At 40.2% G+C, this 10,336-nt stretch overlaps 1 long non-coding RNA gene across 1 annotated transcript; it reads right to left on the bottom strand.

Annotated features, from left to right (window-relative positions):
• Positions 1-2,033: 2,033 nt before the first annotated feature.
• LOC132658552 (uncharacterized) lies at positions 2,034-9,967 on the bottom strand. Its single transcript, XR_009598358.1, has 2 exons — positions 8,063-9,967; positions 2,034-3,069 (listed from the first exon to the last, which is right to left on the bottom strand). It is a non-coding gene; the product is annotated as an uncharacterized LOC132658552 (long non-coding RNA).
• Positions 9,968-10,336: the final 369 nt, after the last annotated feature.

The following is a 10,336-nucleotide window of genomic DNA, read 5'->3' on the forward strand; positions in this document are numbered from 1 at the left end:
CACAAAGTTGGTGTATGTCATTCCAGTAACTATAACTTCACCTTTGTTTCATTCATCTCCTGTTCACAGTCAGACCTCTCATTTGGAAGGGACAGGTACAAGAAGGACAAGTTTCAAAATAAGACTTAAAGGAGAAGCCTAAAGAGACTTGAAGATTAAATGTAATATGCTATTCTGGTTGGGATCCTGGAACAGAAAAACATTAGGTAAACACTTAGGAAATCTGAACAAAATATGAACTTTAGCTAATGCAACAACATTGGTTCACTAATTGTGAAAAAGGTACCACACTACTGTAACATGTTAATGATAGAGGAAATTGGATATGAAGTGTATGAGAACTCTTTTTACTATTTTTCTTATTTTTCTATGAAACTATAACTATTCTTTAAAAGAGGTTTTTATTTGATGGATCATAGACCTAAGTATGGAGAAGGCAATGGCACCCCACTCCAGTACTCTTGCCTGGAAAATCCTATGGATGGAGGAGCCTGGTAGGCTGCAGTCCATGGGGTCGCTAAGAGTCAGACACGACTGAGCAACTTGACTTTCAGCTTTCACCTTTCATTTTCATGCACTGGAGAAGGAAATAGCAACCCGCTCCAGTGTTCTTGCCTGGAGAATCCCAGGGACGGGGGATCCTGGTGGGCTGCTTGTCTGTGGAGTCGCACAGAGTCGGATACTACTGAAGTGACTTAGCAGACCTAAGTATAAAACCCAAAACTGTAAAACGTGCAGAGAAAATGGGAAATTTTTTACGGCCTTGTCTTAGTCAAAGATTTCTTGGCTATGACAAAAAACCATAACCCGTGAAAGAAAAAAAACTGATAAATTGGACTTCAACAAAATTAAATTTTATGCTATTAATAAACATTGTTAAGGAAATGAAAATACAAGCCACAAACTGGCAGAAAATATTTGCACTGGGTGAAATTATATCCAACAAGGTATTTGTATCTAGTATGCTATGGTCTGAATGTGTTCACCCAAAATTTGTCTGCTGAAGCCTATCAAAGGTGAGATGTTAGGCAGATGGGCATTCGGGAAGTGATTAGATCATGAGGGTGAGGACTTCATGAATGGGATAAGTGTTCTTACAAAAGAGACTCCAGACTTCCCTGGTGATGTGTATCAGTACTATGGATAAGGGGTAAGTGGATATCCACCTGCAAATGCAGGCAACACAGGTCTGATCCCTGGTCCAGGGAGATTCTACATACCACAGGGCAACTAAGCCCATGAGCTACAACTACTGAATCCAGTGCTCTGGAGCCCTCAAGCGGCAACTCCTGAAGCCTGCGTGCCTAGAGCCTACGCTCTGCAACAAGAGAAGCCACCTCAATGAGAAGCCTGTGCAACACAAAGAAGAGCAGCCCCCATTCACTGCAACTAGAGAAAGCCCACATGCAGCAACAAAGATGCAGCATAACCAAATAAATATTTTTAAGATATATTCATAAGAGACCTCACAGAGATCTCTTGCCCCTTTTATCAAGTGAGGACACAGAAAAACATACTAGCTATGAACTAGAAAGAGAGCCTTCATCCAACCATGCTAGCATTGTGATCTCAGACTCCAGCCTCCAGAATGATAAGCAATAAATGTATATGATTTATATAATTTATATTATTTATAAATATTATTTATAAACTACCCAGTCCATGGTATTTCATTACAGCTTAAGATCTGAACAGACCCAAGAACATATACAAATGGCAGATAAGGGCAAGAAAAGTTGTTCAACATTGTTAGTCATTGGAAAAATTAAATCAGAACCACAATGAGATAACACTACCCTTCTATTATAAAGCTAAAATTAAAATAACTAACAATTATTGATGAAGATGTGGAACAACTGAAATATTCATACATTGTTGGTGGAAATGCAAAATTATACAGCCACTTTGGAAAACAGCTTGACAGTTTCTTATAAAAGTAAACACACACTTGCTATATGTCTCCACAATTCTACTCCTAGGTTTTAACTCAAGAGAAACAAAACCTTATGTTCACACACACAAAAAAAAACAGATTAAATCTTTAAAGTGACTTTTTAATAACTGCCACAACCTGAAAACAATCCAAACATCCTTCAACTGGTTAATGAATGAAGAATCAGTACATACATTGAAACAATGGAATACTAGTCAGCAATTAAAAAAACAAAAGAACAATTGATACACTCAAAAAAATGGTTGACTCTTTAGTTCAGTTCAGTTCAGTTTAGTCGCTCAGTTGTGTCCGACTCTTTGCAACCCCATGAATCGCAGTGCGCTGGCCTCCCTCTCCATCACCAACTCCCAGAGTTCATTCAGACTCATGTCCATCGAGTCAGTGATGCCATCCAACCATCTCATCCTCTGTCATCCTCTTCTCCTCCTGCCCCCAATCCCTCACAGCATGTCTTTTCCAATGAGTCAACTCTTCACATGAGGTGGCCAAAGTACTGGAGTTTCAGCTTTAGCATCAGTCGTTCCAGTGAACACCCAGGACTGATCTTTAGAATGGACTGGTTGGATCTCCTTGCAGTCCAAGGGACCCTCAAGAGTCTTCTCCAACATCACAGTTCAAACGCATCAATTCTTCGGCACTCAGCTTTCTTCACAGTCCAACTCTCACGTCCATACATGACCACTGGAAAAACCATAGCCTTGACTAGACGGACCTTTGTTGGCAAGTAATAATGTCTCTGCTTTTCAATATACTATCTAGGTTAGTCATAACTTTCCTTCCAAGGAGTAAGCGTCTTTTAATTTCATGGCTGCAGTCACCATCTGCAGTGATTTTGAAGCCCCCCCAAAAAAAGTCTAACACTGTTTCCACTGTTTCCCCATCTATTTCCCATGAAGTGATGAGACCAGATGCCATGATCTTCATTTTCTGAATGTTGAGCTTCAAGCCAACTTTTTCGCTCTCCTCTTTCACTTTCATCAAGAAGCTTTTTAGTTCCTCTTCACTTTCTGCCATAAGGATGGTGTTATCTGCATATCTGAGGTTATTGATATTTCTCCCGGCAATCTTGATTCCAGCCTGTGCTTCTTCCAGCCCAGCGTTTCTCATGACGTACTCTGCATATAAGTTAAATAAGCAGGGTGACAATATACAAATATACAGCCTTGACGTACTTCACTACCTAACACCATACACAAAGATAAACTCAAAATGGATTAAAGACCTAAATGTAAGACCAGAAACTATTTTTTAACTCTTACAGGAAAACACAGGCAGGACACTCAATTACATAAATCAAAGTAAGATCTTCTGTGACCCACCTCCTAGAGTAATGGAAATAAAAACAAAAATAAACAAGTGGGACCCAATTAAACCTAAAAGCTTTTGCAGAGCAAAGGAAACTACAAACAAGGTGAAAAGACAGCCCTCAGAATGGGAGAAAATAATAGCAAAGGAAAAAACTAACAAAGAATTAATTTCCAAAATATACAAGCAGCTCATACAACTCAATATCAGAAAAGCAAACAACTCAATCAGAAAGTGGGAACGGGACCTGAAGAGACATTTCTCCAAAGAAGACATACAAATTGCAAACAAGCACATGAAAAGATGCTCAACATCAGTCATTATTAGAGAAATGCAAATCAAAAGTACAATGAGATACCACTTCACATCAGTCAGAATGGCCATCATCAAGAAGTCTACAAACAATAAATGATGGAGAAGGTACAGAGAAAAGGGAACACTCTTGCATTGCTGGTGGGAATATAAACTGATGCAGCCACTATGGAAGACGCTATAGAGATTCTTTAAAATGGTAGGAATAAAACCACCATATGACCCATCAATCCCACTCCTAGGCATATACCCTAAGGAAACCAAAATTGAAAAAGACACACGTACCGCAGTGTTCATTGCAGCACTATTTACAATAATTAGAATATGGAAGCAACCTAAATGTCCATCGACAGATGAATGGATAAAGAAGCTGTGGTACATATACACAATGGAATACTACTCAGCCATAAAAAATGAATGCATCTGAATCCATTTTAATGAGATACATGAAACGAGAGCCTATGATACAAGTGAAGCAACTCAGAAAGAGAAATATAAATATCGTATACTGACACATGTATATGGAATCTTAAAACGATGGTGATGGTTTAGTTGCTAGGTCATGTCCTACTCTTGCAACCCCATGGACTGTAGGCTTCAAGGTTCCTCTGTCCATGGGATTTTCCAGGAAAGAATGCTGGAGTGGGTTGCCATTTCCTTCTCCAGAGGATCTTCTGGACCCAGGAATTGAACCTGGGTCTCCTGCATTGCAGGCAGATTCTTTACCGACTGAGCTACAAGGGAAGCATGTTCCAAAAAGATGGCACTGATGAATCTATTTTCAGGGAAACAGTGGAGAAACAGACACAGAGAACAGACCTATGGACATGGTGAGAGAGGAGGAGGGAGAAGGGGAGACGTATGGAAACAGTAACATAGAAATTCACAATACCATATGTAAAATAGGTAGCCAATGGGAATTTGCTGTATGACTCAGGGAACTCAAACAGGGGCTCTGTGACAGGCTGAAGGATGGGATGGGGAGGGAGATGGGAGGGAGGTCAGGGAGGGAGGGGTGTATCAATGGCTGATTTTTGTTGATGTATGACAGAAAACCACAAAATTCTGTAAAGCAATTATCCTTCAATTAAAAATTTTTCTAATCTTTTAAAAAGTGCATTAAAGATCTAAACATGAGACAGGACGCTATAAAATTCCTGGAGGAAAACATAGGCAGAACACACTCTGACATAAATCACAGCAATATCTTTTTTGATCCACCTTCCAGAGTAATGGAAATAAAAATAAACAAATAGGACCTACTCAAACTCAAAAGCTTTTGCATAACAAAGAAAACAATAAACAAAATGAAAAAAACAACCCACAGATTGGGATAAAATATTTGCAAACAATGTGACTAACTAAGGATTAGTTTCCAAAATTTACAAACAGCTCATGATGCTTAACAGCATCAAAACAAACAACCCAATCACAAAATGGCAGAAGATGTAAGTAGACACATCTCCAAAGAAGACCATGCAGATGGCCAAGAGGCATGTGAAAAGATGTTTAATGTTGCTAATTATTAGAGAAATGCAAATCAAAACTATAATGAGATATTACCTCACTCCAGTCACAATGGCTATCATCGAAAAATCCACAAACAATAAATACTGGAGAGGGTGTGGAGAAAAAGGAAACATCCTACACTGTTGCCAGAAATGTAAATTGGTACAGCTACTATGGAGAACAGTATGGAGCTTATTTAAAGAATTAAAAATGGAGCTACCATAGGACCCTGCAATCCCACTCTTGGGCATATATCTGGAGAAAAACATGATCTGAAAGGATACATGCACCCCAATGTTTATTGCAGCACAGTATACAATAGCCAAGACATGGAAGCAACCTAAATATCCATCGACAGAGGGACGGATAAAGATATGGTGTATATATACAATGGAATATTACTAAACCACCAAAAAGAATGAAATAATGCCATTTGCAACAATTTGGATGGACCTAGAGATTGTCATACTTAATGACAGATAAGGAGATAAGGAGAAATATCATATGACATCCCTTAAATGTGGAATCTATAAAGAAATGATACAAATGAACTTACTTATAAAACATAGACTCACAGAGAACAAATTTATGGTTGCCAGAGGGAAGGATGGGGGAAAGGGATAATTAGGGACTTTGGAATGGACATGTACACACTGATATATTTTAAATGGATAACCAAGAAGGACCTAATGAATAGCACATGGAACTCTGCTCAATGTTATGTGGCAGCGTAGATGGGAGGGAAATTTCAGGGAGAATGGATATATGTATGGTTGAGTCTCTGCTGTTCACTTGAAACTATGACAGTATTGATTCGCTATATCCCAATACAAAATAAAAAAATTTTGTCTATTTTGCCTTAATATTGATAGAGCTGCCCCTGGTCTCTTTTGGTTATTGTTTGCATGGAGTATCTTTTTCCACTTCTTTCACTTTCAACCCATTGTATTTAAAGTCTACAGTTAGTCTCTGGTAAGCAGCATATAGTTGAAATATGTTTTTATCAATTCATCTAATCTCTTTTGATTACATTTACATTTAAAGTAATTACTAACAAGGACTTACTTCTGTCATTTTGCCCTTTCTTTTCTATATGCCTTACAGCTTTATTTTGGTCCCTTATTTCCTATATTAATGTTTTTTTTTGTCTTTAGTTGAATTTTGTAGTAAAATCCTTAAATTCCTTTCTCTTTTCCGTTTGTATATATTCTACAGCTATTTTCTTTGTGGCCACCATTGGGACTACATTTAAATTGTAAAGTTAAAACATTCTAATTTGAATTTGTACTAGCTTATCAGAGTACATCATGAGAAATGGTGGGCTGGATGAAGCACAAATTGGAATCAAGATTTCTGGGAGAAATATCAATAACCTCAGATATGCAGATGACACCACCCTAAGGCAAAAAGCAAAGAGGAACTAAAGAGCTTCTTGATGAAGGTGAAAAGAGAGTAAAAAAGTTGACTTAAGATTTAACATTCAAAAAACAAGGATCATGGCATCTGGTCCCATCACTTCATGGCAAATAGATGGGAATAAAATAGAAACAGTGACAGACTTGATTTTATTGGGCTCTAAAATCACTGTGGGTGATGACTGCAGCCATGGAATTAAAAGATGCTTACTCCTTGGAAGAAAAGCTATGACAAACCTAGCCAGTGTATTAAAAATCAGAGACATCACTTTGCCGACGATCCATATAGTCAAAGCTATGATTTTTCCAGTAGTCATGTACAGATGTGAAAGTTAGACCACAAAGAAGGCTGAGCACTGAAGAATCGATGTTTTCAAACTGTGGTGCTAGAGAAGACCCTAGATTGAGTCCCTTGGACTGCAAGATCAAACCAGCCAATCCTAAAGGAAATCAACCCTGAATACTCAATGGAAGAACTGCTGCTGAAGCTGAAGCTCCAATACTTTGCAAAGACTCCTGATGCTAAAAGCTGACTCACTGTAAAAGACCCGGATGCTGGCAAAGCCTGAAAGTAAAAGAAGGGGGCAGCAGAGGATCACTGACTCAATGAACATAAACGTGACCAAACTGTGGGAGATAGTGAAGGACAGGGGAGCCTGTCTGGCTGCACTCCCGTGAGTCAGAGTCAGACATGACTTGGCAACTGCACAACAACAAATGATTAGTGGTGTTGAGCATTTTTCATTGTTTACTAAATAAATACGTATGCAAAGAGCCAAATCATTGGAAAAGACCTTGATGCTGGGAAACTGAGGGCAGGAGGAGATAGGGGCAACAGAGGATGAGATGGTTGGCTGGCATCACCAATTCAATGGACATGAAGTCAGGCAAACTCTGGGAGGTGGAGAGGGACAGGGAGGCCTGGCATGCTGCAGTCTATGGGGTCGCAAAGAGTCAGACATGACTGGGCAACTGAACAACTAGCTTATCTTCAATAACATACAAAAACTTTACTCTTTGCACGTCTATCCCCACCACATTCAGTTGTTAATGTCCCCAAATTATATCCTTATATACTCTAAGTGAGAATTGGAGCTCATGGATCCAGCCTCTTCTTTCCCTATAATTATCTAATTAGCTGTAGGACGGTTTGGGAGCTGGAAAAAAAGCTTGAGGTGGAAAATGCACACCACCAACCAATCTCACAAATACATGTTAACAATGCTATCCCATCTCTGCACACACACCCTTCCTCCACATATAAACAGCTGTCATTGAGCTAAGTCACAACATCATGTGGAAGTAGTAGATGTTTCCACAAGATGGCAGTCTTTCTTTGTACTGTAAAACAATAAGCAATATTGCAATGTTGCAAAATACTTAATAAACAGTATTACTTATGTAGCTGTTATCATGATTTGTATTTCATACACTACCACATTTTGAACAGATTTTTTAATTTGGGTCACAATTATGGTTTGATGCCTTGGTGGTGTTATAACTGAAGAAGGAAACATTCTAAATAGTAGTGTGTTCATGGACATGTGCATTTGTGTACCCCACCTACCCTCAACTGGATGATGAAGTTCCAATGACTCTCAGGGGTGAAGTTAACTTGAGTGTAGTGATTAAAAAGTACTGGAGACAGAGGTTTGTATATCATGTTAATCAATGTGAACTTTATCCTGAAAAACATGGGAAACCATTGAAAAATTGTAACCAGGTAGGTGTCTGGATCAGCGAAATGTTTCTCAAACTTTACTCCTTGTTAACACCTTCGTCATTTTTTCCATATGTCCATATCACCTATAGTTAATTTATTTAATGTTGTTTACATCAATCTTTTATTCTTTTATAAACATATGCCAAAAGGAAACTCATTATCAGCACTGCTTGCCATAATATTCAAAATAATATATAACCATTAAAATAGAACAATGTTCTATTTCTGTACCAACTTTATTTTTTATTTCATTTGTTGGTTGTGCTGGGTCTCTCTTACTATGCATGCACTTTCTCTAGTTGCTACAATGAGGGTTGGTGGGGAGGGGAGGGGCGGGGGTAGCTGCTCTCTGTACTGCAAGGCCTTCTCCTTGTAGTGGTTTCTCTTGCTGAGCACAGGCTCTAGGCGCACGGGCTTCAGTGGTTGCCATGTGCAGGCTCTAAAGCAGGATCACTAGCTGTGGCAGTGGCTTAGTTGCTCCACTCCATGTGGAATCTTCCTGGACCAGGGATCTAACCTGTGTCCTCTGCATTGGCAGGGGGCAGCTTCTTATCCACTGTACCACCAGGGAAGTCTTATGTACCAACTTTAAATCATCTCATGCACCACTATGTAAATCTACCACAGTTTTTGTGCCAGATTCTTTTTTGCATTTTTAAAAAATATTTCTTGGCTGTACCTTCCACAGCTTACAGGCTCTCAGTTCCCAACCAGAGATCGAACATGGGCCACAGCAGCGACAACGTCATATCCTAAACACTAGGCAGCAGGGAACTCCTGCCATATTCTCAATTACCGGGCCTTAGGTGTCCCCTGTAATCTATTACAGAGTTGTGAGTGTAGAGAAACTCAGACACAGGCTAGGGGTATTAGTTTCTCTACTCTGTAACGCCTTATGAAATTTTGATGTGCATACAAATCACCTCAGGATCTTCTAAAAACGCAGATTTTGATCCAGTAGGGGATCCGAAAATTCTTCACTCGTAACAAACTCCTAAATTATGTTAATGTTAGTTTCGCAACCATGCAACGTAGCAAGGTACAGGACTGTAAGTCCCTGAAGGGCAGGGATCGTGCCTTAATCTTCAGCGTAGTATCTGGCACAAACAACTTCTTAGTTAATACTCGTGGAAAAGAGCACAGAATTTTCTTTCCCCACCAGTCACGTGAGGTTTTCCTGACAGCTCAGTTGGTAAAGATTCTGCCTGCAACGCAGGAGACCTCGGTTCCATTTCTGGGTTGGGAAGCCCCTGGAGAAGGAAAAGGCTACCCACACCAGTATTCTGCCCTGGAGAATTCCATGGACTAGTCCATGGGGTCGCAAAGAATTGGACTGAGCGACTTTCAGTCTCTCCGCAGTCACGTGACTCTCCACATGCAAGCTTCCGCTTAGAAGTCTCTCTCTCAACCACTCACACCACTACTATTCAAAACATTTTAATTTTTCTAAAACAAAACTATAGTTCAGTTTTTATTTTCCAGATAACCCCAGCCTAGACTATTAACTCCAGGACAGCAGAGACCTTCGTTGTACTGATTTTCTAAGCTTCCGTCTCACCCAGGTGTATCCCCGGCGTGGTCTGGCAGTTAGAGAAGCGAATTGATTGGACAAGGCCTGTGTCCTCATGGAGCTAATGACCCGAAGCCTAAGTCTCTGCAGAGAAGAGACACTAAGAAGAGTCTGCTCTAAGAAGAGCAGACAGAAGAAGGCCTTTTAAAGCCGCCGGCTTCTACAGAGCGGGAAGTACTGCAGTTCAGATGGCTTGAGCCCAGACCCCGCGGGTGGAATCCGGGAAACCAGACTCTTTCATTGGACAGTCCGGATCGGGAGAATCCAAAGTGGCGGGGGTGGGGGGTGGGCTGCGATGTGCTGTCACAGGAGTAGTCAGAAGATTACAGAGTGGATATCCAGGCCAAAAAGAGAACTAAAAAAGCGTTAACTTGAATAATCTTCTAAATACTCCCTTACGAAATTATACATCTCCGTATCCTATGTCTTGGAGGAATTGGACTGGCCCAACCTCCACGGAGCAGTAGAGCGCAGCCGGTCGTCTAGAGAGTCCTTCACGTAAGAGACGTGGGAAAGAGTGTCGCAGGGAAAGCTGGGCCACTGCCGCT

The sequence above is a fragment of the Ovis aries genome, chromosome 24 (genome assembly GCF_016772045.2).
Source record: "Ovis aries strain OAR_USU_Benz2616 breed Rambouillet chromosome 24, ARS-UI_Ramb_v3.0, whole genome shotgun sequence".
Lineage (NCBI taxonomy): Eukaryota > Metazoa > Chordata > Mammalia > Artiodactyla > Bovidae > Ovis > Ovis aries.